The 6,628-nt window shown below is 41.6% G+C and overlaps 1 protein-coding gene across 1 annotated transcript in view; it reads left to right on the top strand.

The window, feature by feature from the left end:
• Window positions 1–223: 223 nt before the first annotated feature.
• The window catches only part of LOC114258833 (uncharacterized), a 44,007-nt gene continuing 37,602 nt past the window's right edge, over window positions 224–6,628 (top strand). Inside the window, exon 1 of the mRNA XM_082892799.1 lies at window positions 224–476. The gene's annotated coding sequence lies outside the window, so the exon portion shown is untranslated. The remainder of the gene's footprint in view (window positions 477–6,628) is intronic.

Here is a 6,628-nt window from a genome sequence, read left to right as displayed (position 1 = left end):
CGTACAAGTACCGTGTACTTCCTGGGTACGGGTACGCGTACTGGTACAACTGCACGCGTACCGGTACATTTTATACATTAAGTATACTGATGGGTACGCCATAGGTATGTTTTTGGGTACTCTGAGGTAAAAAATGAGATTTTTTTATAAATTAAAGGATATCAGAGTAATTTTGTGTCTATTTTAAAGAATTATAAAAATCTAGGGTTTTTTTGTAATAAATAAAACATGAAAACGAAATAAATTAGGGTTCTTTATTCTCTCTGTCATTCGATCGTCTTAGCTCCTTCCATATCTCATTCCGAAATACTCCAAGACTGAAGAACTTCGGAGGTGCTAGGGTTCCATGTCTATTCGATCATCTCCTTCCAGAAATACTCCCAAGAGAGTCTGAAGAACACTTCGAAGGTGCGATTGAAAGGTTTAATCGAATGTGCTGCTGATTGATTCTCTCCTTCGAAGGTGAGATTGAAGAGGTAAGTTCATCTTCGATTCTTTCCCCTTTTCTTCTTCGATTCTTTATCCTCTTTCTTTCATTTTTTTTCCAGATTTTTGTGCCGTTTCTTCGCTGCAAACGATCGATTCTTCTCTTCTCTTTGGTTTTCTCTTTCTTTGATCCTTCATCTTCTTCTTCATTTTTCTTGAACTCTCTTTTTTTTTTCCTGATATATGTCCAGATTTTTGAACTAAAATCTGTCCTTATTTGTTGAACTAAGATCTGTCCTTATTTTTTTAATTTTTTTTTTCTGATATATGTCCAGATTTTTGAACTAAAATCTGTCCAGATTTGTTGAACTAAGATCTGTCCTTATTTTTTAATTTTTTTTTCTGATATATGTCATATATATATGCAATATGATATTGGTTGTAAAGCTTGATGACAAATTAAAATCCCTTGACATCTTAAATTCTCTTTCGTAGCAGTATATTTTGAGGGGAGGGATGGGGGTTTTATAGCGACCCCGGTCTTCTCCCATCTGATTATTGTATCCGGACTTAGGTTCCGTAGATTCTGTCATTGTATAATTGTTGTTGTTGTCCCTTATTTGCTCATTTGGACTTATATGATGTGTTGGGCAGGTTTGTTTCAGGTTGGTTGGGTTTGGAAACCAAGTGTTGCTGTCCAGAATTTTGGATCTTCGCTCGAGCTAGGAGTTTGTCGCTCGAGCGAGCTGCTATTTTTGGTTCTTCGCTCGAGCCGGGGTTTGGTAGCTCGAGCGAGAGGTTGCGTCTGTTTTGGACCTGTAGCTGTGCATTCTTGGCTCGAGCGAGATTTTCTTCGCTTGAGCGAGTTAGTTTGTTCTTCGCTCGAGCAATAGTTCCTTCGCTCGAGCGTGTGTCTGGTTTCAGACCTGAGGGTTTGAGTCCTTCGCTCGAGCTAGATTTCTTTCGCTCGAGCGAGCTTTTGGGTTGTTGGCTCGAGCAAGGCTTTCTTGGCTCGAGCGTAGTTTTTCTGTGTCTGGTCGCTCGAGCGACCAAGTCTTCGCTCGAGCGAGCCTGTCAGGTTTAAATAGGCAGCAGCGTGTTTCAGATCTGTTTTTCTTGCACTTTCATATTCCAAAACCCTAGTTACGAGTTCTCTCTCCCTCTACACACCTTCTCTCTTAGGATTGATCTACTTAGGGTGTGTTTCTACCCTAGATCCTTCATTAAAAAGATAGAGTGAGTCGAGGGCTTCCATTTAATCTGAATAGTTGGCGATTTGGAGCACTTTGGTATTTGGATATCATCTCTGTCTTCTCCATTTGGGTTGTTGTCTTCGAGGTAGGGATTTCCTACTCCATCTTATAAGTTTTGTTCTAAGTTTTAGTATTTTGATATGTTGGAGGCACTTTGGTAATTTTGGGGAAAACCCTAATTGTATTAATTAATTAATTTAAGGGAATTGGGGAATTTGGTTAAATTCATGAAATTGGGGAATTTATTGATTAAATGGTGTAGTTGGATAATTTAAATCACTCGCCTATGGAATTGTTGATATATTTATTTCCAAGTTTAGAAATAACTGTTTTGGGCTATCGGTGGAGGATAGTCGTGATTGTTGTAGACAATGCATGTGGATTAGGTATAACTGAAACTAATCACATTAGTTGAGTCATTTATTTTGACTGTTGAATTAATACAGACATTATGTGTATTGATTGTGTGATGTATATGTTATGTGTTTACATACTTTGTTTTGTGTGGGAGGAGATAGGGGATGTACTCCACGGTTTAGGGGAAGATAGGGGATGGACCTCTAAACCGGATTTTGTTTTGGGAGGAGATAGGGGATGGACTCCATTAGCATCACTTTTATGTGTGCTTATCTATATTGAAGTGTTTTATTGATACAGCACTAAAATGTGTATCAAACTGGAAGTAAGAAGTGTTTTGATTTGAGCTTGAGTCTCATTTATTTGTTGATATTGGAGGAATGTGAATATGATATATATAATTCACTGTGGTAAGTTTGGCCAGGTTCCGAGCCATGATGATAAAATTGGAAAGTAAAACGTGTCTTAGACAATAGTGTCTTGAGACTGTAAAATGGAGTAATTGATTATCTTGGTTAACCATATGTCGAATGCTATTGTTTTATTCATTGCTTATATGTGGTTTAGTATATTTCTACTGGGCTGTGGCTCACCCTTTATGGGAACATCATTTTCAGGTTCAGGTGATAAGCTACCTCCAAGGACTTAGCTTGGAAGGACTTGGATTCTGAAGACTATTTTCAGTTGTTTGCTTTTATTTGTTAGTACATGTAAACACTCAAGCCTAGGGCTTTATTTGTAATTGAGTTAGAACTCATACTTATGTGTCCAAGTGTTGGCTTGGAAAGATGTAAGCCTGTAGGGCATTTAATTTGATGTTACATGTAATGCTTTTGTTTGGTAAGACTCTGATGATTATTATAATGAATTAGTAAAGTGTTTTCTTTAAATAATGCATGTCAATGTTATGTATAATGGGTTAATTTTTAGGGCGTTACAACTTGGTATCAGAGCGTACCGGGTTTGAATACTTTGGGTACGTGGGAAGTGATTAGTATCACATTGGGTTCGTCTCGTTTGATAGAGACTTAGTGTAATGTTATATGCTTATGTGATAATATGTTTTATGTGATTATGTGGGTATGGAATGTAGTTTCTAGGATGTTGATTGGACCCTTGAGTTTCTAGTAGTCTTGTTGGAAAGGCACTTGATCACTGCTGCTTCCAACCGGAACTATAGTAACGCATTGGGACTATCATTATCCGGGAATTAAATTCGTAGGTGCTTATGTGATTATGTGCTTACGTGGAATGTATTATTGTTGTCCATTGTATTAGGACGCGAGTGTTTAGCTTCGGCACATTTATTAATGTGCTAATGTCTCTGTTTCCTTTATTAGGATGTCAGGACGAAGACGAGGACGTGGTAGGCGTGGTAGGCCGGGTAGGCAGGAGGTGCCTGTGCCAGAGGAGATTCCGGCAGTTCAGGAGGGAATTGGCCAGGCTAATGTGGCCGAGCCAGTAGGCCAGCAGGCTATTGTAGACACCCCATTTTTGACCGACCTTGAGACTCAGACGTCACCGATTGAGCACTTGGTGATATTGCATAATGTGCTCGTTTAGAAGTTTCAGAGTCGCGGCTGCGAGCCCCGCCTCCGGACTTCCGGACCTTCTTCGGTGCCTTGCCTCGGTTTGCGAACCAGACTTAGTTTTCTCTGTTTCTTTTCCTAAGGGGAGGGAGAGGTCCCGTAGACCATCTCTCAATGTCCGTAGGCTACATTTGGTGGCCGTAGGCCATTTTGCCCATTACGGAGTCCGGTTCCCGGTTTTCGGAGCCGTCAGGCCGTGTGCCTCGGTTCGGGACCGCCTAACCATCTCCTATTGCTCTGATTTTTGGCATACTTCCTATTTGCTCCCTTTTGAGGGACACTGGGGGCTGAGAAACCCACTTCGAGGTCGAATGCCACTTTCGGTGCTTAACAGCCCATTTTCGGGACCTCGAACTACGTGTTTTGGCCCCGGAACATTCGTTTTGCAATGGTTTTCGTTCATTTTTGGCAGGTACCTCTGTTTTATCACCAGGAAGGTCACTGGAGGGTGGGAGGCTAGTAATTGTTGCAGCAACCAGTTATCTCTCCTCCGGAGCCTCCCGGCGCCCGTTTTTCCAACTTCCGGGCTAATGTTGAACACCCTAGGGGTAGTGTTGCCAACTTTCAACCACATAACTGTGATCTACACACCTTGGAGGACCCAAAAAAGTCATGGCCGGCCATTAATTGTTATTTCCATTTTTGCCCCTCCTCTTCCGGGCCAATGTTGAACACCTTGGGCCCACTTTCTTGAACTTTGAACCACATATCTGTGATGTACACACTTGGGAGGACCCTAAAAGTTTATGGCCGGCCATTAATTTTTCTTTCCATTTTTGCCCCTCCTCTTCAAATGCAATGTTGAACACCCTGGAGTCACTGTTGCCAACCCCAAACCACATATATGTGATCTACACACATGAGAGGACACCAAAAGTTGGTGGGAGGCTAGTAATTTTGCCAAAAAGCCAACTTCTTTTTGGTCAAAAGTGTTTCAGCATGAATCCGGGAAGGAGAAAAAGCTGCGCGGCTTCACCGAAACGGGCGTAACTCTTTGCACAAGAGGAATTAAGATATGAGGCCACCACCATTGGAAAGCTTACTTCCGGGGCTTCATTTTGCACTCAAGAATCTCCCAAGTCCAAGTCCGGGGGGGGAGAGATGTGGTTGGTTGAAGTCCGCTTGGACTGAATCTGCGCGGCTTCACGGAAAAGGGCATAACTTTTTCTACAGGAGGAATTTTAATGCAAGGTTTGCGCCATTGGAAAGCTAACTTCTGGGGCTTCATCCTAGGGGGTGACCGGCCATTTTTTCTGGCCGGCCGGCCGTTTTTTTCTTTGACCTAGCCGGCCGGCTATGTTAAGTGGCTGGCCGGCCATCTGCAGAAAAAGTAACTGGCCAGCCTGCTTCTTCAGGTTGAGTGCATTCCAGCTGTGCCTTGGTTTTCCCCCAAAAAATATCTACATCCGGGGCCCCTTTTGAAAGAAGAAAAAGGCTCATTTTTCACTAGACTTTTGAAGAGGCTCTTCTCTCTCTCTCTTAAGTTTTGTTGACCTCCCAACTCAAGAAAGGGGTTACAAGGCTTTCTTGGAGGAGATACATACATAGCACCCCATTTCCTTCAAGTTTTGGGTTCCATTTCTTCATCATCTTCAAGCTCTACCACCACCCTTCCATTCCAGCAGCAAGGGGAAGAATTCCAGCAGCTTAGAGTCACCAAATCTGATCCAAGAAGCAACAAAAGTGTTGGTCTTCAATGGTAAGTCCAATTTCCCTCTTTTCTAGCTCATTCTTGCACCATCTCTAAGCCATCCATGCTTTTTGTTTCAAGCTCCGGCCCTAACTGAAAAGGGCCCTCTTTTGAGCTCATTGTCACTTTTCATTAAGGTCTCAACCCTGTTTGAGCCCTCCATATGCTACTTGCTTCAATACCCTTTGTAAATACCGTTTTCTTGCATGTTTAGTTAGCCTTCCATGCTTTTGTTTTCGGCCATTTTACAGGCCTAGAGATAGTCTTATTTTGACCTATACTTCATGTTTTATTAAGGTTCTTTGGCTATTTGGTGATTATTTTGCATACCTCATGTTATAGCCACTTTTGAGCCTAATTTTGCATTGCATTTCTAGCATGTTTGTATTCTGTTTTGGCTGTTTTACAGTTCTGAAAATATGCTTATTTTTTGTCCCTCTTCAATGTTGTAGAAGGGAATTTTTCAGTTTGAGCATTGCATATACCACTTGCCTCTTTGGCTACCTTTTGGTTCGTTTTCTTGCATGTTTAGTTAGCCTACCATGCTTTTGTTTTCGGCCATTTTACAGGCCTAGAGATAGTCTTATTTTGATCTATACTTCATGTTTCATTAACATTTTTTTTCTGTTTGGTGATTATTTTGTATACTTCATGTTATAGCACCTTTTGAGCTTTGTTTTGCATCACATTTTTAGCATATTTGTATACTGATTTTGAGGCTTCCATATACTGTAAATGTTCATATTTTTGGTCCATCTTCAGTGTTGTAGAAGGAAATTTTTCAGTTTGGGTTTTGTTTATATCACTTGCTTCATTACCCCTTGAAAATACCGTATTCTTGCATGCCATTTTTGCCATATCTATACTTACTGTTTGGCCATGCTATAAACTGGAAAAGTGTTTATTTTGGGATTGTCTAGCTTCTGTCTTTGCATTGCATGTCCATACTGTGCATGTTTGGCCTAGCTATAGGCCATTTCGGGTGCCTAAATTCATATTTCGGGACAATTTCATGCATTTGGTGTCATTTCGCTTCATTTCGGGACTGTTTTCCCCCATATTTTGTTGCTGAAATTCTGTTAGAATGATTGCCATCCATTTCATGTCATTACATCGCATTCTGCCATCGCCTCGGTTTGCGTGCCCGTGTGCACGCATTTCGAGGCACCTCATTTTTATCCGTCGGCATCCGATGTGAGTGTGGCTGAGGCTCACTCGTGTTGGTATAAGCCCATTTGTCATTTTCCATGTCATTTGCATTGCGTATGCATTGCCTCGGTTTGCGTGCCCGTGTGCACGCATTTCGAGGCACC

Source organism: Camellia sinensis, chromosome 10 (assembly GCF_055761805.1).
Source record: "Camellia sinensis isolate YWXY chromosome 10, ASM5576180v1, whole genome shotgun sequence".
Lineage (NCBI taxonomy): Eukaryota > Viridiplantae > Streptophyta > Magnoliopsida > Ericales > Theaceae > Camellia > Camellia sinensis.
The sequence above is the reverse complement of the archived record's forward strand: the minus strand, read 5'-3'. Positions and strand labels throughout refer to the sequence as shown.